The following is a 26,375-nucleotide window of genomic DNA, read 5'->3' on the forward strand; positions in this document are numbered from 1 at the left end:
TCTCCTCAGGAATCTCTTAATTGGCTCCTTTTAGGCCTTTTTTGGGCACAAAATGAGTTGTGGGTGACCCTTTGACCAAGGAATGGGGTGAGGGCAAGTGACCTAGGACCAAAAAAACCGGCCATGTACCTATCCAAGCAGTGTGAACTCCCAAAATGCACCATCTCCCTCGAGAGCTCCTTTCCCTTTGATACACCTATAGTGGGCAATGTGCCCTATATACCCCCCACTTTCCCTTTTCCTCTTCTCATGTGGGATAATCTCCCGCAACATGGCAACCTTCTCCTCATTCCTCCCAATCCCAACACATTCCAGATTTCTCCTAAAGCATAAGAGGAATTCTTGAACAATTTTCCTCGAGGCATAGCTTGCTGCTACGGTCACCGAATGATGCACTGTAACACAAGGCTCAAAGCCCATCACCTAGGATATCTCCAAAAAATGTAAAACTTCAGCATTTCTAATCTTAGACCCCCAAGTTGGCCCAGTTTCCCTTGTCGCATGCACCTGCAATCACATTCTAAGTTGAGACCGCACACTTTGGATGCTCATAAGTCATGATGTACAAGTTTGATTCACGAGCTATAAAGCACGATTGAAAATACTTATTAACACTAGTTTGGTACCAAAACAGGACACTTTAAGTGTCTTTTTTTAACAAATTTAAATTAAATGCTACTTGTGTTAGACGGTTTATTTAAGACAACCCTCTTGATATTCTTAAAGATGTTAGCTACAGGGTCTTTTAAAAATATAATCTTGCATTTTAAAATCTATCATGATCAAGAACTATACTCATCAAGTTGACCCTCGTAAGATTGCAATTGATGCTTTGACGAAATTGCTTTTTTAATCTCTAGAAATAATGAAGCGACCTTGTAGAAACTTTTAGGTGAGAGTTCCACAACTTTGCTATAGATAATTGAAAGTTTCATGTGCAAAAAAAATGACTTTGGAGTATATAAAATAATGGAAAGTTCCGTGTGTTTGATATGGTCATCTCAAGCATATTGTTGTATACAAAGAAAAATATTTTTTTGATGTGTTTGTGAGTTTTAAAAAGTGTTACATTGCTTGCCCTTTCGATTGAGCACTCAAGGTGGCAAGTAGAAGGGCTTTGGTATGCAACAATTATTGGATCATTTAAAATATTCAAAACTGCAAAAGAGAAAACTTTCATATTTTCATTCTTGAGACATAAGCATTCAAAACTTCAAATAATATCAGACTTTCAATGTAAATCCACTAAATGTATTAAATTACACGGTACATATATAATTGGGGTGCCTAAAACCTTGTCTTCAATGTTATTATGGAGAACTCAAGATTTTCAAGAGTTTTTGCACGATAAAAAATTCAAGATAGAGTTCAAGCAACGAGATTTAATTGAGTTAGGGAGCCCAAAAAATACATAGCTTCTTGGTTTAAACATATAAAGTCATTTGTAGTTGTCAAATCGCACTAGGATAGTACCAATTTCATGAGAGGACCTTTGGAATACCAAAATTATGCTCTTATTCAACATGTGCTCAAGTATGAAATTATATCTATAGCTTGCATGTGACTTGAAAACTTATCTTTGTAGTGCATTCCATTGTTTTGTAACACTAAGTGCTAACACTTGGCCTTTATAAACATAAAAAAGGCCATCTCTACAAAAAGATATAATAATTTTATGCTTTTTTTTTCAAGACAGCTTGAAATTTTACTAAAATTTATGTCTTAGAACTTACCAAAATTCTCTCCATATAGATTTTATTTTGATATGGAGAAAAATCCAGTGTTCTCTTTCACTCATAACCAATCTATGGTAGAAGCAAGATGTAAAAAACTTATTTCTAGCTTGACAAATAAATTGCCAAAACTCGGTAGAAAAACAGGACACTTTAGTGTCTCGAGACACTTAAGTGTCCAATTACAGAACTAGTGTTAAAAACCATGTTTTGGGGACTCAAACAACCCAAAACATCAGCACCTAATCTTGGAAAAATCACACCTTTGTACATGAAGTTTTATAGGGCCATTTTCAAAACTTGGAAGGCTATGTACACATATATACATGAGGCTAGTGGGAAAGCTTTTTGGCATGACTTAATGACTTTATGCTCATTCAAAAAATACATGGCATAGCTTGCCAACCTCCCTTGCCATCTTGACCATTCATGAGAAGTAGGGGTTTCTAGGGTGATCAATTGTTGCAGCTCATTCCATGAAACCTCATATACATTCTCAAGTGTCTCCACACTGTCTTCCTCAACCAATAGCATGTCATCTGTCGTCCCAATTTTCATCCAATGTGCCAAGTATTTCCTCAATCTATAACCATTAACACAATATTTATGTTGTGTACCACTCAAATCAACCAACTGGTATGTGCCATTACTAAATTTTTTCACTATAGTAAAAGGACCTTCCCATTTGATTTGAAACTTCTTCTGAAAAGTATTGTCCAACTCACTATTGTATCACAACACCAAATCACCATTTTCAATTTTCTTATCCTCCACGCATTCATTGGCCTTTGGCTGAGATTTCTTTGATACTTCTTCATAGGAGCTCAAAGCTAAACTCTGTCCAATTGCAAACATTGTAAATCCAATAATCTTTGTTTCCAAGCATTTGTTTCTCTTCATCTCCCAATGACAACAACTTGAGTACAAGAATATCAACTTCAACTGGCAATAGAGCTTCCTTGCCATAAGTCAAGTGTTAAGGAGAAAATCCTGTGCTTGTCTTGATAGAAATTATGTAGGCACATAATGCACGAGGCAACTCTAAATCCCAAGTCTTCACCTATGTCTGGGTCATTTTTGTCAAGATCATTACCAACTCTCCATTGAATGTCTCATTGAAAGCATTGCATTGTGGATAATAAGGAGAACTATATCTATGCTGTATATTGAGCTTCTCGCAAAAGAATTCAAACATATCTCCTCTAAATCTTGGTCCTCTAATAGAAAGTAGCTCTAGGGGCACACCAAATTTGCAACATATATGCTCATAAACAAATTTCCCCATCTCCTTACTAGTAATCTGTTTGATAGCGTTAGCTTCTGCCCATCGTGACAAATAATCCATTGTTGTCAAAATGTAAGCATTTCTTTTGCTAGTCATAGGAAAGGGTCCAATAGCGTCAAGACCCATTTTTAAAACACATCAAAAGCTAGAATTATTTTTTGCAATTTGAGCTTCAAAATTCTCTTTCCCATATTCTAGAAAGGCAAACATTGCACCAATGATTAACATACCGCTGAATGCTTGGCCATACATAGCCTTCTTGCAAAATTTTATGCAACATGATCTTCATGGCATAATGGCCTCCACAAGATCCTCATTATTTTATTCCAAAATATTGTAGATTTTCTCTTTCCAAGGAACACGACAAAAAACTAAATCACTTCCTCTCATGTAAAGCACATCATCAAGCATTTTTTATTTCTTGGCTTTTCTTATAAAAGAATACTTTTTGGAAGATGGTAAACCTCCAGGTAGGACACCTGTTAATAGAAAATCCATCTCCTTTGATAACACTTCCCTCCCATGATATAAAGGGGCATTTGCCTTCAACACAAACACTCAACTGATCATTTCTTGGGCAACATCATGAGCTTCTTCATTTTGAGACCTCTCAATATGCTACAAACTCCATGCTTTGAACTTTTTGAGCAATGATCTCACCTTGAAGCATAAATTCTTCAGTTTAGGATTTTTATTCTTCCATACTCCCAATAGTTGCTTCACGACCAATAAGGAATCTCCTTTGATTTGCAAGCGTCTAATTCCCAACTGTAAGCAAATTTGCAAACCACCTTCAAGAGCCATGTACTCTGCTTCATTGTTTTGCATCAAGTTTCAACCCTTGATTTCTTATAAGCTTCCCTTGTGCATTATAAATAACAATGCCTCCTGAAGCAGCATCATGAATTCTTTGATAAGAACCATCAAATTGTAACAATGAAGCATCAGAAATGGCAACAATCTCGACTTTCTTCTTTCATACCACCTCTTCTTTAACCAAAACCGGAGTGTCTTTATAAGTGAGTAAATTTGTAAGAGTAGCCCAAGTACTCTCTTCCACAAAAAAGGTGAAATGGAACTCTTGAAGTTTAATAACCCATCTCGTCACTGTTTTTGATATATTTGAATTATTGAATAGTTGGGGAAGTAAAAAATAATTGGTGAAAAAAGTGAATGAGTTTTGCAGAAAGTAGTGTATGAATCCTCTACAAGCATAAACCACAACGGTCATCACCAATTCACATTCAAAGAAATCTCTTTCACGATGAGTCTTCACTCTGCTAGCATAATGAACATGGGTTGACATACAACTCCTTTTCCTAGTCAGGAGCTTGCATAATGGGCAGTATAATCAAAACCTCTTTGACTCTGTCAAAAACATCATCACGGTCACGAGACCACTCAAAGGGATCATTTTTAACTGCTTACTGCAATGGATACAATAGTTGTGATGCCAAAGGTATGAAACGAGACGTATAGTTAACCTTCTATATGAAAGTGGCCAACTGTCCGATATCTTTTGGAGATGACAGTAACAACAAAGCCTCTACTTTCTTTGGATCTCCTTCAATACCATTTTCTGAAATCACATGTCCAAGAAGCTTCACTCTTGGCTACACCAAATGACATTTTTAGGGTTTACTTGACCCCCGCATTCATCATACCTTGCAAAAGTCATTTCAAGGTTTTGAACATGTTCTTTCCTCGAACTGTATACACAAAAATTATCTATGAATCCTTTGACAAACTTCCTAAGGAACGGGGTAAGGACCCAATCTATTTTTTTTCAAAAGCTGCAGGCCCATTTGTCAACCGAAAAGGAAGGCAGCAAAAGTAGAAACAACCCCATGTCATGATAAAAGTAGTCTTTTTCCGGTCTTCACGAGCAAGGATAAGCTGAAAATATCTTGAATACCCATCACAGACACTAAATCTTTCAAAACCAGCCACTGTATCTAAAATTTGATCAATGAAAGGCAAAGGATAAGGATCTTTCTTGGTCACTGCATTTAATGGCTTGTAATCAACACAAACTCTCCAACACCTATCTTTCTTTGGAGTGACCACTACACGGCTCACCCATTCAACATTATCAACTGGCACAACGAACCCTACATCTAGAAGTTTGTCCACTTCTTCCTTTAAAGCACTCATTTTCTCCTCACCCATCCTTCTTAATTTCTTCCATATTGGCTTTGCCTCTTCAACTAGTTCAATCTTCACAAGATCCCAACAAAACTCCTTATTTCCTGATATGAAGTGATGAAAAGATCTAAAAACCTATCCAACATTTTTAAGTATTCTTTTATTTCCCCTCGTGTCAAATCAGTAATCATCATATTTTGAATCAACTCTCTCTTCACTAGCAATTCCTTTTTAGGCTGCATCAACTCTTCAAGTTTCTCTAAAGGGCTTGAAGCATTTATATTCCTTGACACTTGCAACATTTCACCCACTTCCTTTTTCTCCTCATCCAACAACAAGAATGACACTTCACCCTCATCAATGGAACTAGAAGCAGAGCTACTTTCTAAATCTTCAAAACTGTCTTCACTAGTAAATTTAGAGTCATCATTCTCACTCACATCTTCTAGTACCATAGGTTGCTTGGTAGTCATAGTAAACACCATTTTTTCACCCTTCCTGCCATACACACAAATTCTGTCCTTCCACCAATCTTGCACATCACCAACAGCTCCCAACCAAGGTCATCCCAAAATAAGATTGAAACCTCGTAGGCCAACTAACATAACATGAAAGTTTACTATAACCTTCATGTTAAAGACTTCAACTTCCAAATTCTTATCATCCCCAAACACTTCACTTTGGCATGGTTTGCTAGTCAAATAAAAAACCGTCAGCTTTTGTATGTAATGAGACCCAGTCTCTCGACACATGAATGTGTGATCAAACAAACTTGAGCACCTCCATCAATGTAGGCCTCTCCCAGGCCCACACCTTTGTGCCAAGCGTTCACCACATGACAAATGTCGGTAACTCTCCCACAGCCAATACTCTGACTTGTCCATGCTTGGGTTCTTTCTCTGGATTCACTAATGACTTCCACTGCCGCTTGAGTCTGGGTACCATATTCATCAATTGTCTAAAGTACAATCTACTTGTCTCCCAATCAAGCTTCGTTCAAATTGTAAGCTATTTGGCCTTCTCCCAAAGGTAAATCTGTTACTGCAAACCGTCTACGAGGTTTTCTCTTCCTCTTGTCTTTTGCATCTTCACCCTCTTTCTCTTTCCCTTTCTTTTTTCTAGGACCTTGTGCAACATAGTCTTCCCTTTCTCTTTTCCCCACGGGAAGCACATCTGCTTCTTTCTTTTCTACCCACACGATACCCACATGACCACCAAAGGTTGAGGCCTGATTTTCCTGTTTGGTACCTTGATCTCCCCGTATATCTAATGCATAATCATTATCCCTATTAGGAATCTTCTACGGGAGTGGGAACATATCACCTCCTATCCTTGTTGGCTTTGAACAATAAGTCCTGATATGACCAAGTTCACCACAATTTTAACAAGTAGGAATGAACCTCCTCTGCAACTCAACGATGCCTTGTCCACGACCCACATTAGCATTAGGCTGAGCTTCACATGCCTAGTCCATTCCTCTACCGCATCCACGACCACGACAACCTTCACCTCTAAGAACACTAAGATGCAATTACTGCATCATGGTCATCATGTCTTGCATATTTCGCTGTAAGTATTCAGTATTAGCAACTCTTGAACAGGTTGGCCTCCAACCTCTGCATTATTTTTCTCCTTTTGGCCACCATTATTTTGCATAGGGATTCCTTTTCCATACTCATTAAGTCTTTGAGCCTTCCATTCTTACTCCCTGGCGATAGCGACTGCCTCCTCGAAGGTGGCGGGCCTTTTCAACTCAACTTTGAACTTAAAGCTCTCTTTTAAGTTTGACACAAAATGGTCCTTCTGTAGTATGGATGGAGGGATTTCATTCCCCAAATCTCGATCCCATTTACCCCATAAACGCGTGATCTGCATGACAAAATCATCAACACTCTGATTACCCTTTTGAGTGTACCCCAAAATTTCATGCCAAACTTCATCAGGTACTTGAATGGATCTGTATTGTGTCAGAAAAGCTTGCTTCACACGATTGTAATCCAAAACTATCCCTAGAGTTTCTGTCTGCACTAGCTCTTCATGATTGTGTAACCAAACTTTTGCCTCATCCTGTAAATTGTATTGCAATAGCCTCAACAATATAGCTTGGTCTAGTATATTCCGCAGTAAGCAATTTGTTGGAGCTATATAGAGAGCCCACACTTATGCTATATATATCTAGGAGTCCCCACTATATATGTGTACTCAGTGTGTGTTCTATATACACTTTGGGGTTTGCAATCGTGGAGTCATCTATCTCTCTCTCTTCCTCCTCTCGTGTCTCGTCTCCGGTTCAACATGGTATCAGAGTGTCACCTTAAAAAGATAAGTTGTATTATTTTCCTATTTCTTATTGACGTATGCAGTTGTAGACTCATGAGCATGGCATCCTTAACAAGAACACGCTGTGATAACGAGAAAGCCACAATCATGCGCACTACAGTGCTGCCTTGCAAGGAAGCATGCGCTAAAGATCGAAAGCATGTGCTAAGGAGATCGTAAGCCCTCTCTTCCTCCATGCTGACAAAGTCTCCTATCCTCCTGCTCCATGCTAACTGCAGAATAAGCCTTTGAGGGCTTGCAAGTTACAACTACCTTGTGTTAATCATGATGATCCAATTAAGTGTCTCAGCAGCACACTTAAGCCAATCCTACGTAAGTCAATAGGCATGCAAGAGAAAGGTTTTCGAGAAGGTCTATCGTCATCGCAGCAGCGTTTGCAGTAGCGCTTTTATTAGCTGCTACGTAATATAGTTCTCTTTTTAATTTGATGTTATTTTAAGCATCATCGCTATCATCGGCGTATTGAGCCTGGTGCTTTTTCAACTGTGGTGCTATTTTAATGACGGGAAGAAAACTACGAATTTTTTTTTTAAGTCATTCGCTGCATCGCAGCATATTCTTTGCGCTTCAATCGGGATCTGCAGGCCATTACCGCTTCAATCTGGGTCTGCGCTTCAGACCAACCATTATCTCTTGCCTTGCAAGGAAGCATGTGCTAAAGAGATACTCGAGTGAAAAGCTGATTGAAGTTGTTTGCACTTTTGATCATCCTCCACAAAGTTTGTCGCAAAAGGCGCTCTCTCAGCCTATTTTGTTTTCTTTTTGCGCAGTCGTGCTGTTTTTCTGATTAAGAGAGACTCATGCTACACTGATTTGTTTAGCTGGCAAAGGACAGGGTCTGTTTAGCGCCATTGGTACCACCACAGATTGTGGTGTCCAGGGTTTGTTTAGCGGCTGGGTGTAGTCCTGACGGCAAGACTTTACCTGACTTCGACAGCCATGGCAACTGCGTGCTCGTCAATAGAGTTGCGGCCCAGCCAGATCTGCAGGTGGTTGTTGAGGCCAACCTTTCATGTGATATAGATGGCGGCTATGCTGGCACTATGAGTAAAGGTCTGCATAGAACTATGAGAAAAGCTGGTGCTGCGGGTGCGGATTCCTTCGACTTGGGAGATGATAGCTCCCTTCCTATCTCTCATGGACTTTGTAAAACACTGCAGCGTGCCTCATGGTCGCAAGAAGGCAAGAGATGGTTGGTTTGCAATAGGACATGGCGCTCATCTGCACGCAAGCTACTCTATTATTAATGAGATCTCACGTGCACTATGCATAACCTTGAGTTTATAAGCCCTGAGTCGCACGTGTGTAGGGAAGCGATTTGTAGAAGGCTTCAAGCTTTGTCTGGGCACAAAACAGAGACGTCACAGTGATGTCAGCTACGATGCCTCGCGACGTTGCCTACATCTGCCGGCCCCAATCGGCAACACACCGTAAAACATTGGTATTTTTACCTTGTTGTTTTATGCTACTTCAAGAAAATATAATGTTATTTAAGAGTTTGGTTGTAAGTAGCATTGCCAAAAAAAATTTGGTATAGCACGAGTTACTTTTTTGTCTTTGATTACATCACCAACATGTGGTATTTATGTATAGCTTTACTCATAAGTATTAAATAGATATTTAGAGATCATTGCCACTGCTTCTAGCGTGAGACTTACAAAGGCTGGCAGTATTACTTTAGCTCAAGGAAACTATGTCAAGCACTGCCGTCATTACAATCCAAAGATAGCATCATAATAGTCCAAAGATAATGTCATAATAGTCCAAAGACAACGTCCCATATTCAACACTCATGAGCCAACTCCTGGATAGATAGAGCTATCTGTTTCAAATCTTGATCATATGGTTGCTGGCTCATCACTCGTAGAGTTATGTCACTTATATTTGGTCAATCGATAATTTTACATCATGATTTTACTAATACTTTCCTCGATGATGTGATAGATGATGGATGTGACAGAGACCTTGTATGTGTACTTGAGAGCTTGGTGCCTCGTACTCACCATTGGTGTTATTTTTGTGTACTTGAGAGCTCGGTGCCTCGTACTTACCATTGGTATTATGTTTTATTTCGTCAGAGAGCTCGGTGCCTCGTACTTACCATTGGTATTATGTTTATTTCGTCATATTTCAAGTGCAGATATTATGGGCATCAAGGATGAGAAATGTGACAAAGTTTATGCGTACTTGGGAGCCTGTTATCGTCCTCTTGATTGGTGCTATTGTTGTTATTGTCTTGTTGCACCATCGTCGTCACTCGTGATGTGGTTTTTATTTTCTTATTGCACCCTCATCATCATTAGGGATTTGGCAGTTGTGATTATACAACAACATTGTTTCATATCAGTTTTGTGTTGGCTTGTGTTTATCTGCACAGATGTACTACATTCTTGTTATATGTATATGTGTCATCATTATTTGTTTCTCTGTCATCTCTAGAGCGGCGTTGCGAACCGTCTCTAGGGACAATGCAATATGATTATTTCTAACCTTCATGTTTTGATATGTTTCTTGAGTTAGTGTTGTTCACAGGATAAAAGCCACATCAATCAGCACGTACATGGGCTCAAAGATATTAAAGTTGATCAAAGATATTGAAGAATTTGCATCAATTCAATTGTATATATAGGGTTATTATACTTCCAAAGATGCTTGAGAGCGCACAATGTATATTATGGAGTGATGTAGCTTCTCAAAAATGAAATTTGTGAACTTTGATAATTGTTAATATAACAGTGCATGTATATGGTGCTGTGGGTTTTTCCCTTGTACCCCCAAGGGTTTTTCATCCACAGTTAGGGACTCCTATTTGAGTGCGGGTGTTGGAGCTATATAGAGAGCCCACACTTATGCTATATATAGCTAGGAGTCCCCACTATATATGTCTACTCAGTGTGTGTTCTATATACACTTTGGGGTTTGCAATCGTGGAGTCATCTATCTCTCTCTCTCCCTCCTCTCGTGTCTCGTCTCCGGTTCAACACAATTGACTTCCAACTTTTCAATAAAATGTGCATTCTCATTAGGCAATCCATGAAACTCTGCGAACTCGTCTACAATGTTTAATTGCCACAAAAACACTTACATGTGAAGTCGAAAGCTCAAGGGATGCTGATGGATCACTCCAATACCTAATCCACCTCACACTGAGTAACCTGGCCCCTAGTGTTTGGTTTCACAAAACCTCATGTAATAGGACTAATCTTTGAAGTTCTTAAAGTCGAAAAGAATGTAGCAGGGCATATCTTTCATTTAGCACGATTTCAAAGATTGTTGAATAGTCTATTAAATAGAGCTTATTTGAATGAGTTTGAGATATTAAGAGAGAACATATATTCTCTTTTTGAAATAATACACTAAAGACGTATTTGATGAAGATTAATAAATAACAGATAGTTTGTTTATGAAAAGTAAAATTGAGATTTTTTATAATGTCAATGTTTTATATTTATGTGTTTTAGCTTAAAATGCATGGGTAGACTTAAAATAAGTTGAAAAAGTGGTGGAGACCCAAAAATAGAGGTTTTAAGAGTCGCGACCTACAAATTGCGTTTTCAGCGAAACAGAGACGTTTTTCGCAATTCTGTTCTATATGCCTTGTAGAACAAACCTATTCCCTGCTATCAACCAAGAAGTGGATTTGTTTCTTCATGGTAGACTATTGCAATTGAGATTATGAAGTACATAATTATGTTTGTTTACTTTGATTATCATGTTGAATTGGTTGCACGAGTATGTTCTTTTGGCTATTTTGTAGGCGATGCAGAAATCAATGTGTGAAACAGGATCTGTGCAAAGTGTCATGATAAAAATCTAACCTTCACGGATCGCTTAGCGATCACGTTCTTATATTATTCTCGCAGGCATACTTGGTGCAAAAATCGTGCACGCTTTCCGAGGAAAAGAAGGATAAAAGCACGACGGGTAGTGCGTTCGGGGATCATTCACTGATCTCCTCGTCTGCGAGTGCGAGTTCGAGTGAGAGTGAGACGCTGCATGCAAGCGGACTGAAGCTCGGGGGTGGTCGGGAGGTTCGAGCTTCGTACAACGGAGTGCGCCCATATATTTTATTGCTCCTCTGTTGTATCAAAACTCTTCAAAAATCCATCAATACAAAGATCTCTTTCTCTATCTTTTGCTGTCGATCTCTATTACTCGGTTCCTGTGACAAGTGGTATCAGAGCAAGCGGTTGATTCTGGACATGGAAGGATACAAGAGGAGGATGAAGAAACAAGAAGACCTTATTTTGCGACTATGAGAATATCTGGAACAAGAAAATCGAGAGCGTGTTGAGGCTCTGCGGGGAAAAGCAGCACGAGAGCCTGATATCTATGTGGACCTTGATGGCAAACATGAGGGGAAAACCATGCTAATCCACCAGGAAACAATAATCATTGTGGCGGCGCTGGGGCACCTGGCGGTGGTGATAGTGGTGATGGTGGGAACGGTGGTGGTGGACATAGAGGTCGTCAACGCGAAACAGAAACGATGACAACCAATCATTCTTAACGAAGGATAAGCTTAAGAGTTTGATGGTATAAGAAAGATATGCAAAGATTTAGAAGCGTGGATTGAAGAACTCAAAGATTTGGATTATACTTTCAATATCGAGAACACGGTCACTAGACTTTCAATTGCTTGAGCAAGGTGACCCATAAGTCAATACTTACCAAGATGGCTCAATTGGAGACTTTTGACGATACGTACGATAAAGGTAAGTCATCGATCCCTTCTTTGTGATGTTTTATGTCTTTGATACGTCCTTTGTGATCGAATTTATGCGTAAAAGTTGAAATTTAAATTTGAATTTCTTAATTGACTTGGATAGTATTCATTGCTTCTTATCGTCTAAATTGATTGAGAAATTTAACTTGAAATTAAATCGAGAAGTTAAAAAAACTTGTGGACTTAACCAGTGGTAATAATAGTGTCACGAAAGAGTTAGTAGAATTTATTTTTTTCTTTGAAGAGTTGGAAGCATAAAGATGATTTCTATATCATAAACATTGATATGCATGATGTTATCATTGATATCAATTAGATGATTGAAGATTATGTTTTGATTGATTGTTAAGAAAGAAAAATATATCTTTAATATTTGATGATGATAAGTCACACTTTTCGTGAAAAGAAAGAGATCCTAAATCTAGTTTTGGCCATGGAATTGATAAGGTGACTTAGATAAGAGTGTGACATGTTTCTTGTGTTTGCTAATGATATTAAAGAAGAGTCTGGGGATAAACAGAAAGAGACAAATCCAGAATTTATAGAGGATCTCTTACATGATTTAAGGATGTGTTCCGGACGATCTTCCTGGTATACCTCCACCTAGAGCGGTAGACCATGCCATAGATCTATATCCAGGAGCAAAACCTTATTCAAGGGCTCCATACAGGTTCAATATTGATGAGCTTAAAGAGCTCAAGATACAACTTGATGATCTTTTAAAACCTAGTGTATCTCCTTGGGGTAGTCCTGTGTTATTCCAAAAGAAAACGGATGGTACATATAGGTTATGCATTGACTACAGGGGATTAAACAAACAGACCATTAAGAACAAATATCCTCTTCCTCACATAGATGAATTGCTTAGACATTTGAGTGGTGCCATAATATTTTCAAAGATTGAACTTCGTTCTGGCTACCATCAAATCCGCATCACGGCTGAGGACATTCCAAAGACTGCTTTTCGTACACGTTATGGGCATTATGAATTTACGGTTCTTGCTTTTGGTTTGACTAATGCACCAACAACTTTCATGTGCTTAATGAATAGTACTTTTCACCCGTATCTTGATGACTTCATTTTGGTATTTTTGGATGATATTTTTGTGTATTCAATGAATGAAGAAGATCATGCATTGCATTTAAAGAAAACATTTGAAGTTTTGTGTGAACATGAATTGTATGCCAAAGCAAGTAAGTGTTCTTTTGCAAAGGATCAGATTGTGTATTTGGGAAGAGTGATTTCTAAAGAGGGGATTCACATTGATCTTGATAAAGTTAAGACTATGTCAGTAAGAGATGTAAGAAGCTTTATGGGTCTAGCAAAATATGAGAGCACACATTAAATATTTCTCTAAGATAGCAAGTCCTTTAACCGAATTGACCAAGAAAGACAAGGGTTTTGTGTGGACTTCTACCTGTGAGATTGCTTTTGAGACCTTGAAGGCTAAAATAGCGAAAAATTATGTTTTAAAAGTTCTTGAGATGGGCAAACCATTTGTTGAGTCATGTGACGCTAGTGGTGAACAATTAGGTTGTGTTTTGACACAAGAAGGAAGAGTGGTTACATATGAGTCTAGGAAATTAAGACGACATGAATTGAACTATGCAACACATGACCTAGAATTTCTTGTTGTTGTTCATGCATTGAAACATTGGCGTCATCTTTTGCTTTGTGTCAAATTTGAATTGCGTACTGATCACATCAAATTTTAAAGTATATTTTCACTTAGCCATTGTTAAACAACAGACAAAGCAAATGGATTGAATTGCAGGCTGAGTATGATTTTGATTTGAAGTATTTGTGTGGAAAAGAAAATAAATTTGTAGATCCATTGAGTCGTAGGTCCATGTGTAATCTGTTCACTGTTGTGCGGTCCAATTTGATTGATGATATACATGCTGAAGTTGAAAATGATTCTTTTTATATGCCTATTTTGAAATTCTTGCGTGAAAATATTGGTGAGATGTATGAGAACAGATATCACTTGTATAAGGGAAATTTGTATTATTATGACCGCTTGTGTGTTCCTGCAAATTCTGCTTTTAAAAGTCAAATTCTGCATGAGTGTCATAATTCACCTTTTTTTGGTCATCCTCGATTGAATAAGACATATGAAAAGATTAAAAATTCATTCTTTTGGCCGCGTATGAAATTGGATGTTAAGAATTACATGCGTGAATGCTTTCAATGTCAACAAGTTAAGATTGAACATAAGAGGATTCCTAGTGACCTTCAACCCTTAGACATTCCTTTACAGAAGTGGGAGTCTATATCCATGGACTTTATCATTAGACTTCCTACTACTCGTGGAGGGTATGACTCGATCTTTGTGGTGGTAGATAGACTCACAAAACAAGCTCACTTCTTTCCTGTAAAAATAATTGATACTGCATTGACCATTGCACACTTGTTTATGAAAGAGATATTTCGTTTGCATGGCATGCCCAAGAGCATAGTGTCTGACAGAGATTCTAAGTTCACTTCTCATTTTTAGAGAGCGACTTTTGACTCTATAGGTACCCAGTTACGCATGTCTACTACTTTTCATCCTCAAACAGATGGGGAAATGGAGAGAGTGAATCGTATTTTAGAAGATATGTTATGAATGTATGTCAATGAAAACCAATCTAATTGGAATGAATATCTACCTTTGGTTGAATTTGCATATAACAATTCATATCATTGATCTATTAGGATGACTCCATTTGAGGCAATGTATGGCTATAACTGTCCCACACCTATTAATTTTCTTAACTCGAGTAATAAGGTAGAACTGTCACGTGAGATGCTTGAGAAAATGGATAGCGAGTTGGCCAAAATCAGGGGGAATATTAGAGAAGCTAAAAAGAGACATAAATTGTATTATAACAAGAAACATCGTGTTGTGGAGTATGAAACTGGTGATATGGTTTTTTTAAAGGTTATTCCTGAGAAGTCTCATTTGATTCTTGAAAAGGATAGAGGATTGTCTCCACGATTTGCTGGGCCGTTTAAAATTTTGAAGCGCATTGGTTCATTAGCCTACAAATTGGAATTGCCTCCTCATGTTAAAGTGCATCCTGTATTTCATGTGAGTTGTAACAAGACTTGATTTTGAGGTGTTTTGGTAATAAATTTTGTTTTCTAGGAAGTTTTGGTCGTTTTAAAGTTAGTCCACTGTGTAGAAGGATATGTGGATTGTTTTCGTCCAATAAAATTAGTTGATCCGGAAGGCACTTTCTGGGGCATTTTTGAAGGTGTTAATGTGGGATTTTGAAAAAGTGATGTATGAAGCGATTGAAGCCTGTGTTATAAGGAACAACTTTGGTTCTTTGAGTCTTTAGAGATTTTGATGTTTTCGTTGAGGGCCAAAGATTAAGAAAAAAGTTGGATTTGCTGTTTTTGCATCGTTTTTGTAGAAAATGTTGTTTTGCAGGTTGATTTTCAGCAAATAAGAGCAGGCTATGGAAATTTTCCATCACATAGCCGTCGGAGCGCAGCGAGGGCAACAAGATTGTGTGAGACGAACTTGGGCTGTTTTGGCTCCGTTTGGGAATTATGTTTAGTTGAAGACAGTTGAAAAATTTGTGGACTTAAAAGAAAAAAAAAATCAAAAAACAAAAATCTAACCTCTACGGATCGCTTCACGATCACGTTTTTACCTTGTTCTCGCAGGTATATTGGCGCGCAAGTCAAGTCGACCGAATGCCAAAAATAGAAAAGCGGCTATTTTGAGAGGTCGCAGGCTTTTGGAGGAAAAATCAGAATAGAAGGACGGGTGGTGCGTTTTGGGAGGATTCACCGATCTCTCTTCTGCGAGTGCGAGTGCGAGTGCGAGTGCGAGTGAGACGCTGCATGCAAGCGAATTGAAGCTCAAGGGTGGTCGGGAGGTTCGAGCTCCGTACAACGGAGTGCGCCCATATATTTTTCTCCTCTGTTGTATCAAAAACTATCAATACAAAGATTTATTCCTTTGTTTTGCTGTCTATCTCTATTATTCGGTTCCTGTGACATGAGTTTATTAAAAAAGTATGTTTCTGATGTGCATCATGTTTTACAGGACAACTCTAAGTTGAAAGATGACGGAACATTGACAGTAGAACCAGACTTAGTGCTAGATAGGCATGTTAAACATCTGAGAAATAGAAACATTGTGAAAGTTTTGGTTAAGTGGCAGAACTATCCAGTAGAGGATACATCATGGGTTGATCTTAGTGTTTTGCAAAGAGAATTTTCCTCTCTTTAGACCAAATCTGAGCACAGAGTTAATTTTGATAAGGGGAGAATGTAATGGGACTAATCTTTGAAGTTCTGAAAGTCGAAAAGAATGCAGCAGGACATATCTTTCGTTTAGCACGATTTGAAAGATTGTTGAATAGTCTATTAAATAGAGCTTATATGAATGAGTTTGAGATATTGAGAGAGAACATATATTCTCTTTTTGAAATAATACACTAAAGACGTATTTGATGAAGATTAATAAATAACAGATAGTTTGTTTATGAACAGTAAAATTGAGATTTTTATTAATATCAATGTTTTATATTTATGTGTTTTAGCTTAAAATGCATGGGTAGACTTAAAATAAGTTGAAAAAGTAGTGGAGACCCAAAAATAGAGGTTTTAAGAGTCGCGACCTAAAAGTTGTGTTTTCAGCCAAACAGTGACGTTTTTTGGGACAACTCTCCCTACTATCAACCAAGAAGTGGATTTGTTTCTTCATGGTAGACTATTGCAATTGAGATTATGAAGGTACAAAATGATGTTTGTTTACTTCGATTATCATGTTGAATTGGTTGCACGAGTATGTTCTTTTGGCTATTTTGTAGGCGATGCAGAAATCAATGTGTCAAACAGGATCTGTGCAAAGTGTCATGATAAAAATCTAACCTTCATGGATCGATTAGCGATCACGTTGTTATATTATTCTCGCAGGTATACTTGGTGAGAAAATCGTGCAGGCTTTTCGAGGAAAAGAAGGATAAAAGCACGACGGGTGGTGCGTTCTGGGATCATTCACAGATCTCCTCTTCTGCGAGTGCGAGTGCGAGTGAGACGCTGCATGCAAGCGAACTAAAGCTCGGGGGTGGTCGGGAGACTCGAGCTCCGTACAACGGAGTGCGCCCATATATTTTATTGCTCCTCTCTTGTATCAAAACTCTGCAAAAATCCATCAATACAAAGATCTCTTTCTCTATCTTTTGCTATCGATCTCTATTATTCGGTTCCTGTGACACCTCATGACCCTCCAAAGGCTGCAATCCAATTATACGACCGCCTCAAGTGTTGTCCACAATTTTCACATACATAGGTAGTTTTCCATAAGGACCCACATCCCCTTTACATTCTTTGCCTACAGAATAGACATATTTCACACCAATTGGAGCATAGGAGAACTTGCTCCTTAGTGGGGGCACCAAAAAATATTAGCATGCAAATGAGCAAGAAAATGAATGCCTCTATAGCCTTGCACGAGTGTAACGATACATAGGAGTACAATAATTGAATAACAGAAATTTGCAAGTACACAGAGTGTTGAGCTATCGATAGCCTTTACACCTCTTAATTGAACCTTTGTATTCATTATTGTATTTGATAGGATAGGAGTAATGTAACTCCTCATAAAACATTCATTGTAGAAGAAGTGATGTAGCTCCTCATAAAATATTCATTGTAAAAGGAATGATGTAGCTGCTCATGAACATTTGTATATTTAATGATTTTTATAATATAACGGTGGGTGTATATAGAGCTGTGGGTTTTTCCCTTGATCCCCCAAGGGTTTTTTCATCCACAGTTAGGGACCCTTATTTGAGAGGGGGTGTTGAGCTATCGATTAGCTCGTAATCAGAGGTGTCTCCATGAATCTGCTATGTAGCTTGTCATCACTATCATATCACCAAACATATCTTCATGTTGTCATCAATATGACATCACCAAACATATCTTCATAAATCTTTTATCGTCCCCAAGTTTGTCTTCATAAAATCAATTCTTTGATGAATCCTACATAGATCATAGACTCAAAAAAACATAGTCATGAAAATTATTAGCATCGTTAGTGAAATAATTTACGTTCACAATGCCATAAGAGATGGTTCGCTACGCCACTCTTTTGACGACATATATACGCACGAAAACATATGGTACATAGAGTATGAACGTAAAAGTACAAGATGCGTGATTACTTGATGCAAATGATATGTGTATATACTACATAAAACAACATTTATCAATGTAGTGATCAATGAATATCATCAAAGTATTAACAAAACATCATCATTGTATCAATAAAAATGAATAAATCATCATGATATCAACGAAAATAATCATTGTATCAACGAAACAACATCATGGCATCACCGAGAATAACCATGGTATCAACGAAACAACATCATGGAATCACCGAGAATAACCATGGTATCAATGAAATATCATCATGGTATCAACAAAAATCACCATGACCAAAGTACTAACAAAACATCATCATGGTAGCATCAAAATCACTATGGTATCAACGAGAAATTATCAATAAAACGAAGAAACTATATCTCTAAAAGAATAATTATACGAGAATCAATGAACGAGTATATCATATAACAAAAGATCATGTACCAACAGTAGCTCGATAGAATCTAGATGATCATCAACTGCTCGAGGACTGAATCAGAACGATATGTAACTGGCTTCTGCAGCAAAGTTACGTCAGTAATAAATATATGATTGATGAAGAAAAAATATATTGATTACAAGCTAATCGATAGCTCAACAAAAAGCTGAAGCTAAAGAACACTAGCTGGCCAAAGAAAAGCAGGAGAAGGAAATGGAGGACCTGGGAGAACTCTCACCAAGTTATCCGATGCATGCAAGACCAAAGGCCAACAGGGGAGAGAGGTAACAAATAAACTCCTAGCTACAACTTGGTCAGTATAGAAGATCCAATAAATGAACATCCCAAGCAGATGCAGGTGATGATTGAAAAAATGCGAACAGTAGCACTTAGCCGTAGTGCTAAGGCTACAGAGTTGGAAATGGTCATCGATGCTCTACAAAGAGAGTTAGATGATAGGATGAATGTCATCTCAGATCTACAAAGACAAACCCTAGAGCTAAAAGCTAAAGCCAAACAACACTAGCTTTCCAAAGAAAAGAAGTATAAGGAAATAGAGGAGTTGGGAGAACTCTCACCAAGTTATCCGATGCATGCAAGACCAAATACCAACAGCTGATAGAGGTAACAAATGAACTCCTAACTACAACTCTGTCAGTACAGAAGATCCAAGTGCATCTCCATGTAGCAAATGCTTCTCTGCAATACTCAAAGCATAAGGATCAATGATCAAGCAACTTTTTTGAGACAGATCAGAGAAAATCCTGTTGTCACCTGGATCAAAGGCACGGATGAAGTCTATAAGGCTTTGGAAAAGAGCAATAAGGATCTTGAGCTAGAGCTAAAGCTAGAGCAATTATAGAGAAGAGACCTTGCACTAATGAGGGTACAACGAGAAGAGCACTTGCTCAAGGAGAGAGTTGAACTAGAGAGAGTCAATTCGCTGCTGCGAGAGGGACAACTAGAGACAAAGAAGAAGCTGGTACCTCAAAGCAACCAATTATTGACATTCCCTCAGTCTCTTTTGGTGAGATGGAAACACATCTGATAGAAGGGCTAGAAGAAGACGTTTTTTAGGTACCACTCACGGATGTTGAGAAAGTGTCCATGGTCCAGCTTCCTAAAGCTGAGGAAGGTGCACTAAAGGAATAGGTTTCTTAGGATACAAATGCAAAATGGAAAGAAACGATGGATTGAGAGTTGAGATTTCTCTACTCAGTCAACATCACTCAGCTCACTCCCAACCAAATCAATGCACAATGGCATCAACAATCATTGCCATACCCTCTGATCAAGGTAGAGCTATTACAGGTAAAAGAAAGACTATATAAGAATATGGAGGCAGAAGGTGCAGAGGATGTCCACCCCAAGTGGAGAAAGAGCTGGTAAATATCTGATTCTATTCACAAGAGCACCTACAGTCCTTTAGAAACACCCAACCTTTTTTCATGTACCAAGGGTAAGGACATGGTGAGCATATGAAGCACTGAGAAATAAGTGGCCTACATGGCTGAACTATCCATGATTTCCAGCTCTAGAGCAGGGACCGTCCACAGAGGAGTACATGGTGAAAACCTTAAAGGGTGCCATGACTACCTTCAAAAGCCTCCCTGGACTCTCATGTACCATGCTATACAAGATCTGCAGAATGTTGCTCACATGTCTTCAAGATTTTCATGAGCTAGAGCAAGCACGACCGCCATGGATGTCATACGTCGAAGGCAATAAGGGTCTCTGCTACAACTTAAGTGGACAACCTTCCGAAGAAGTCCTTTATGGCTTCTACGCCCGCTGCATGTTTTTGCCATCTAGCAATATGTTGGTGTTTGAGGAATCAAAGCATTTTATACAGGTTTCTTCACTTGGCGAACAAAGATATTTGGGCCAATCAGAGCAACCTAACATCAAGATTTGTTGTATACTCAACATTGAGCTTAAAAACAAAGTCACCATGCAATTTTTGCAGGTTCCGCACAAAGAGAGAAGACTCAGATATAAAAAATCCATACACACACTGAAAGGCCGCCTCGCCAGCCGTCAACGCAAAGACTACTTCAGCCCATGAAGCTATGTCAAGCAACAACACAGTTGAGGAGGGGGAAATGTTAGTAGCAAGCTAACTCGGATAACATTTTTCGGAGCTTTTCTTATAAAAACAATTATTATTTTGATGAATCGGGAATATTGTAGCTCCTACTTTCTAGATAAACATTTTCATTGATTAGCTGAGGCTACAAGCTTCCAGATTGTATCAACCTGTCTTTAGTTAGAGCTCCCACATTATTAGTTTTGACCACAAAAACCTTGGCTAAGGTATAAAAGCCAATTTTTGTATATTTTGGATAATAGAAACATAGATGACCTAATGATGCTCACTGCTCTCCTTCTTACGCTTCCTACTCCCTTCCCGATTTTCACATTGCACTGTCGTCTGTTGTGTTGCAACCGCAGGTAAAGCTCTACGCATTGACGTAAGCATTTCATGGTAATCCGTAGCTCTTGGCATCACCAACCCGCGGCCTAATTTCATCATAAGTAGGAATCTAAGCTTCAAAATCATAAACTAAGTATAGGCGGGGTATTGGTGCATCATTGCTAAGCATTTAGATGCATTCTAGGTCGAAAATGACTAGGTCAAAAACTCACTGATGTTAATAATCACAACTTTTACGCTTCACCTAAAGTGAGATTTGAGACCATAAGCATGTGTGCTTAGGTCTTATAAACATGTCCTAGAAGTTTCATAACATTTGGATGTCGTTTGATGTTGTAACAGATGTGATTTGTTTGCCGATGAGCGATCACCTTTTGGTGATTTCTGTCATTTGAGTGTAGCTTGATTAGATGCAATTTGTTTTTTGTTTTCCAAGAGATTGACAACATATTTTAGCCTCTATGCACTAGTCGAGTCAGCTTCGTCCCATGGATTGACAGTTATAGTCGTGGTTCTCGCTTTGTCTGCAATAAGATAGGAGTGAGGTTAGACACCCGTCCCACACAAACAATTCAAACATTTGTACATGAACTACTCTTCACAGTGTCATGCATTTTTTGGATGTGCATAAAGTCACTAATTCATGCCAAAAAGCTTTCCCACTAGCCTCATGTGTATATGTGTACACATTCCTGCAAGTTTTGGAAGTGGCCCTGTAAAATCCATGTACAAAGGTATGATTTTTCCAAGATTGGGTGTTGATGTTTTGGGTTTTTTGAGTCCCCAAAACATGGTTTTTAATAAGTATTTTCAGACGTGCTTTATAGCTCATGAATCGGATTTGTACATCATGAATTATGAGCATCCAAAGCGTACGGTTTCAACTTAGAGGTGATTGCGGGTGCATGCGACAAGGGAAATCGGGCCAACTTGGGGGTCTAGGATTATAAATTCTGAAGTTTTATATTTTTGGAGATAGCCAAGGTGATGGCCTTCAAGTCGTGTGTTACGGTGCATCATTCAATGACCGGAGCAGCAAGTTATGCCTCGGGGAAAATTGTATGAGAAGTCCTCATATGCTTTGGGAGAAAGCTCAAATGTTTTGGGCTTGGAAGGAATGAGGAGGCGGTTTCCATGTGGTGTGGATATTATCCCACCTAAGAAAAGAAAAAGGGAAATATGGGGTTATATAGGGCACATTTGGGTGTCCATTATAGGTGTATCAAAGGGAAAGGAGCTCTCTCAAGGCTTGGCTATGGGGCTCGTGGGCTCATGGGGAGGAAGATGGTGCATTTTGGGAGTTCACACTCCCTGGATAGGATCCTGACCACTTATTTGCATACTTGGCCACTTGCCCCCACCCCATTCCTTGGTCAAAGGGTCATTGATAGCTCATTTTTTACCCAAAAAAGTCCTAAAAGGAGCCATCTTCCTCCCCATGAGCCCACGAGCCCCATAGCCAAGCCTTGTTGGCTAAGAACAGAGAGGAAAATTTTGGTGATAAAAGATAAGAAAGCCCCCATTTTAATAGCAGAAACACCTCCACAACTTCCAGAGAGATCATTTTTGAGGAAGAAAGAGTGCACCCCCGACATCGAGCGGCCATAACTCTTTCATCCTTCATCTATTTTTTGTCTATGGATACTCTACAAACATCTCCATGAGAGGAGCTTTGTCATGTTGTCCCTTGTTTATCCTAATTTTGAGTTTGTTCCATTCTTGAAGGGTTTTTCATAAATCTCTACAAGTGTTTACCACAAGTGTTTTTGGCCGTGCAATAGTTCTTCATTTAGACGGTGTGGCTCTATGTAATAGGACTTACTATGAAAATTTTTGATAAATATTATTGTTTGGAGTAAAGTTTGCTCATTTCAGCGTTTTTCAATAGTATAGGACTTCATTCTAATCGTTTTGGTGAAGTTTCAAATTTTGACCCGGGACACCTCTCGGGAGCCAGTTTTGAGGGTGCTATGGTCAAAATTTGGAAACGTTTTGAATGTAGCAGTTGTAGTCCTCAACACAAGGAAAAATATTTCTTCTACTAGTTTTTACAGATTTCTTCATTTTGATGCTCGTTTCAGCCCGTAGATTAGAGAAAATGTGAGAAAATGTTGTTTTAGTCTGTTTTCGTAGAAATTACTGACTTGCAGGTAAATTTTCGGGCAAACTGAGTAGGATATGGATTTTTTGCATTACACCACTTTCGAAGAGCTCAAGGAGACAAACAAATTCATATGAGACAGCTCGGTCCAATTCTGAACCGTTTGGGAGTTACGGCTCGCTAAAAATAGCCAGAAATAATGGTAACTCGCAAGGTTTTTATGTGTTTGAATGCAGGACGTCTCTTTTTGAGCCTATTTTTGGGCCGCTTTGTAAAAGATTGAAGGAAGGTAAAAAATAGCCACTTTTTGGCGTGAAGAAGACAGCCCGTATGCAGAAGGAGGATATTCTACTGTGATGGCGCCTTCAGATTGCGCCTTGAGAGTGAGTGCGATTGAGAACTCTGCACAAGATTGAGAGTGAGATTGAGAGGGAGATAGCTCGGCGGTGGTCGGGAGGTTGATACGAGCTACGCTCTTCTTGTACCCGTGAATAGATGTCAATACAAATATCTGATTTTGTGCATCTACTCTGTGTTGAGCTTATATGTGAAGCTACTCAATATATGGCTTCTCTATATATGGCACCCAGGTCCCCTCTATATATACATCATCTCATGTGTGTATTCAACACACTTTGGGGTTCTATTTCTGTGCTCTCTCTTTCTCTCTCAACATGTTATCAGAGCAGTACGTTTTTGTTTTCAATTTTTCTCCTAATTGAAAATGATTTTGCAGAAACTACCTGTTGGTAGCAACCGGAATCAATGTGGTCTACAACTTTGCAGAAGGAAGTTTTTTCAAATTCTTCATCGATTTTGAGTTATCATTCGCGGACTGCGTACATGCCTGAAAAGCAACTTTCTCTTTTTGTTTTTGATTTCTATGCTAATTGAAAACGATTTTGCAGAAACTACTCGAGAGAGAGACCGGAATCGATGTGTTCTACAACTTTGCAGAAGGAAGTTTTTTCAAGCTTTTCACCGATTTTGAGTTATCGTTTGCGGACTGCGTACATACTCAAAAAGAAACTTCTGCTTTTTGTTTTTTAGTTTTCTCCTTATTGAATACGATTTTGCAAAAACTACCCGCCAAAAAGGACTGGAATCAATGTGGTCTACAACTTTGCAGAAGGAAGTTTTCTCAAATTATTGACCGATTAGCTCAACACTTTTAGCTCTTGGATTTGTCTTTGTAGATCTGAGAAGACATTCATCCTATCATCTAACTCTCTTTGTAGAGCATCGACGACCATTTACAGCTCCCTAGCCTTAGCACCACGGCTAAGTGCTGCTGTTTGCATTTTTTCGATCATCACCTGCATTTTCTTGGCTATTCATTTACTTGCAGGATGACTGTTGTTTGTCTCCCACTCTTCAGACTGTGTAGACTGCCTAGATATTTCAATAGTTTCAACTTGTGGCACTTTAAGTGGCTCTGTGTGGTGGATGCTTGTGGTTGTGGCGGGGGCTGTACCTCTCCTTGAGGCGTTGTGGTTGCCTTGACTGCTTATGTGGCTTGAGGCTTTGTGGATGCCTCTGTTGTTTCTTCTTGAGTGGTCATAGATGGTTTTGACTCTCTTTGTTCAGTTGGTCTTGGTTGTTCAAAACTTGCTATTGCTTCTTGTTCATGCTCTTTTCCTTTGGCTTCCTCACCCTCATTGGGTCTAACTGTTGGTGAAGGCCTAGGGTGGTCTCCTTGCTCCGTAGCAGGTGAGGTTGGCTTCGGAGACATCTCCTCCTTGGAGTGATGTGTCTTGCCTTGTTCCGTAGCCTCTGCCTATCTTTGTTGCTCTACTACATCTTCTTTGGATTTCCTCTTAGCCTCTTTAGCATCTTTTAACTTAAGGGCTTTTGACTCTGCATACATTCTATCAAGGAATTTTGTGGGGTCCTCTGCTTCTTTCCTTGTAGGGTTCTTAGTTATGGGTCCCCTTACCTCTTTTAGAACCCACCTTTCTGGGTCTTCACTTGTAGCTTGGTGGCTTCTTTCATAAGTTTTTTTTTCTCTTTCAAACCTCACCTTCTTTTGTTGAGGCTCCTCCCTTCTCTCCTTATTTTCCGAGCTCTCACTGCTATGAGCTTCATGAGAGCTTTCTGCCAATTCTTCATTTGAATTATAAACTCTCTCCGATGAACACGTAGTTCTTGGAGAAGGTTGTGCAGACAAAATCCATGTGTTCTGATCTAGGACAAGTGGGAAATTGTCGGCCATGCCAATAGAATGATATGCTATTGTTGTCAGTACTTCAGGAGCACCTAGATAGGTGATTTTTCCTTCTTTCTTGGTGCCCTTCAAGGTTGTCAGCGCATACTACGCGTGATCAATTGGTCGATGGTTTTTGACTTCAACACTTGGGTGAAGGTAGTCGCAATTGTATGATTTGGTTGGTGTACCGTGGCGGTCTCTTTGTTAAAAAGTGGAAGTGTTGATGATACAAATGCCTTGGTTCTTCCACTTGCCTTTGTATGAGGTCGGTAAAAGTTGCAGCGGTAGTCTCCTTGGTGAATGTGCCTGCTGTCTTTTTGTCTCTGGCCCGCATTGTCATCAACTTCAGTCAGCAACTTCAGTGCCTCAGCCACAATTTCCTTTGTGATTACCACTTTGAATTTTTGCCCTTGTTGGTCAGTGATTTGGGACATCCTCTTTAATTATAGACAACAACTCATAGGCTTTCTGGAAATCTACACCACATGGTTCCTGGTAGTAGAATTCCCTGAGGCCCAACCTTCTGTTGGCTTCTTTTATGTTTGGCTTTGCAGCTACTTCATATATCTCTTTCAGTAGCAATTGCAGCTCTACTTGGTGTCCTTCTTCACTCTTAAACCTGCTTGTAAAAACCATTGTGTTGTTTTCCTCAAGATGTTCTCTTGACATGTAATAGGACTATTTTTCCAAGTTCTTAAAGTCAGAAAGAATGCAATAGGTTAGATCTTTTGTTAAATATGGTTTAAAGGATTGTTGAATAATTTATGAGATATATTTAATAGTTGTACACAATTGAGTTTGAGATATTGAGG

This window comes from Adiantum capillus-veneris, chromosome 2 (genome assembly GCF_014529385.1).
Source record: "Adiantum capillus-veneris isolate H3 chromosome 2, ASM1452938v2, whole genome shotgun sequence".
Taxonomy (NCBI): domain Eukaryota; kingdom Viridiplantae; phylum Streptophyta; class Polypodiopsida; order Polypodiales; family Pteridaceae; genus Adiantum; species Adiantum capillus-veneris.